The 2,377-nt window shown below is 36.9% G+C and overlaps 1 non-coding gene across 1 annotated transcript; it reads right to left on the bottom strand.

Moving 5' to 3' along the window:
• Window positions 1-1,741: 1,741 nt before the first annotated feature.
• On the bottom strand, window positions 1,742-1,851 carry LOC141593321 (small nucleolar RNA R71). Its single transcript, XR_012521413.1, has one exon. It is a non-coding gene; the product is annotated as a small nucleolar RNA R71 (small nucleolar RNA).
• Between the last annotated feature and the right edge of the window lie 526 nt (window positions 1,852-2,377).

The raw sequence follows: 2,377 nt of genomic DNA, 5'->3' as shown, positions 1-2,377 counted from the left end.
TCCACTTGTAGGTGTTGTACAATCTAATCGATTCGGCTCCGGGACCCAAACCTTCCTAGGATTGTAAGATATAAACCAACTCGATCCATCACAACAATAATTGCTTGCTTATAATTTGAGAATATGTTTGTATGATCAATCCCCATGAATCCCCTATGACCCCATGACACCCTAGTGCTTTTAATCAATTGTTTACATCTCATTTTAATCATCTTGCTTGTTTACTTTTATTGCTATTTAGTTTAGTGATCTTCTTACATCAACCCAAATTGTGACACCCTTAGAGACCACTACTTGCAATCGAAAATCCTACATCAATACCCGTCCCTTGGGCGACCTTTACTTGCCTCTTTACTAATAGTAGAGTTGTTTGTGAAGTTATAAATATTGTTTTGGTCTAGGTGCTCCTAACGACAAGTAACCGAAATCTAAGCTCCAAGTGAGTCCGACCAACTAGGTGCAACACAACAAACTTAATAAAAGACTCAAAGAGAAAAAACAAACTTGCAAAATGATTCAAAGATTTGTAAGTGACAAACGATTTTGCAAAGTTAAATTACTCGATAAAGCATAAGTCTTTTTTTCGGTTTTAAACTCGTTATTGCACACTTGTAAAAATGAATTAAACAAGGTATTTTTAATGTCCGAGTATTATACTTTACACATTAAAATAACTTACACTCATAAGCACAAGTGATTAAAATATTGTTAGTAGTTTGCTTGGGCAACATGCACAAGTCAACCGAATTCTTCATCAAGCAACCGAGTATTTTTCCTCAAGAAATCGGTGCCTAAGAATGCAAGAAATCAGATTGTGCACACACAAATATGGGTTGGGTTTTTCATCAAGAAACAAGCATAAATGGTTGTGTTTATGGGAACCATAAACATTTCCAAAAATGTAAAAGCAAATAACCCATTTATAGAAAGTGTCTTATTGTGCAAGCAAACTTCTTAGCAAGACATTGAAAGCTTTATTTTCTTCAAAGACATCAAAGCATTTTTCAGAAAACTATTTGTGAACATTGAAATCATTTTATCAAAGGTTCAAATATTTTTGAAATAATTCTTTGAAGAACGAGTCAGAAGTAACAGTTGACTGAACTGTTGTTTTTGCACCTAAACGTAAATTCGAGTTAAAGATCTCCTTACAACACATGACTTTAACATTAATGACAATCTTCATCTTTGATCTTCATAATGACTTTCTTGATAACCTTGAATTGATAATTGAAGCTTCATGCTAGATGGTTAAAACTTAAGAAGCACACAATTAAATAAACAGTAAGATTAATTTGTCTTAAGGCATCATCAACATTAACTAATCAAATTGGGTCTCTTCACAAACCAACCACAAAACCAACCTACAATGCCTAAATTTTCGTCTCATTCCGTACCAACTGTGGAGAACCTACCAAATGGTACTCCAACAACACACCACTTGACCGGTAATTTCATTGCCAAATCCGCATTCATATAATTAGTTGAGAGAAGTCAATTCGGAGGGATGCCTAGTGAGGGACCTCATTTACACATGGAGACTTTTTGTGACTATTGTGATGCCATTTCCCAAACGGGGGTAACTCAAGACCAAATTCGATGGGTATTGTTTCCTTTTTCCTTGATCGGAACCGCAAAACAATGGTTGAAGAGCCTAGACAAGGCCATTCTTGGTATTGATTCATGGAAGAAGTTAGCACTTGCCTTTTTCAAGAAGTTCTACCCTCCGTAGAAGACCAACATGTTAAGAGCCCAAATCACCGGGTTTAAGCAAAGAGATGAAGAGTCCTTATATGAGGCATGGGAAAGACGATTCAAGGATACATGTCGCTCTTGTCTTCATCATGGACTAAGTACTAGTCCAACAATTTTGGAATGGGTTGTATGAATATGCAAGGAATGTGCTCAACATGGGTTCTAATGGAAGATTCACCAAGGTAGATGACAACCAAACTTGGGCAAAGATAAAGGAGATGGCGGTTCATAACTCTCAATATAGTAGGCCAAGAAAAGCTACTAGGAGAGGGAGACATGAAGTTGACTTCATCACACAATTGAGTGCCGATTTGGGTGCCCTACTATGCTCCCATATTGACATAATGAACTTGGGCCATTGCCAAGATGAATGAAGCTTCTCAATCACCCAAGCAACAAGTCAATGCCATGGTAGTAACATCTTCGATTCCAAATGAAGTGTGTGAGAATTGTGGAACTTTGGGACATGATCAACAAGAGTGTAGGGGCACAAATAAGCAAGTGAATGCTTACCAAGCATAAAAGAATGGCACCCCTTATGCCAACTATTACAATGAAAACACCAAATTTCACCCAAACTTCTCATACAAAAGCCAAAATGTTCAAAATCCTCAACCAACAT

Source organism: Silene latifolia, chromosome 7 (genome assembly GCF_048544455.1).
Source record: "Silene latifolia isolate original U9 population chromosome 7, ASM4854445v1, whole genome shotgun sequence".
NCBI lineage: Eukaryota > Viridiplantae > Streptophyta > Magnoliopsida > Caryophyllales > Caryophyllaceae > Silene > Silene latifolia.
The sequence above is the reverse complement of the archived record's forward strand: the minus strand, read 5'-3'. Positions and strand labels throughout refer to the sequence as shown.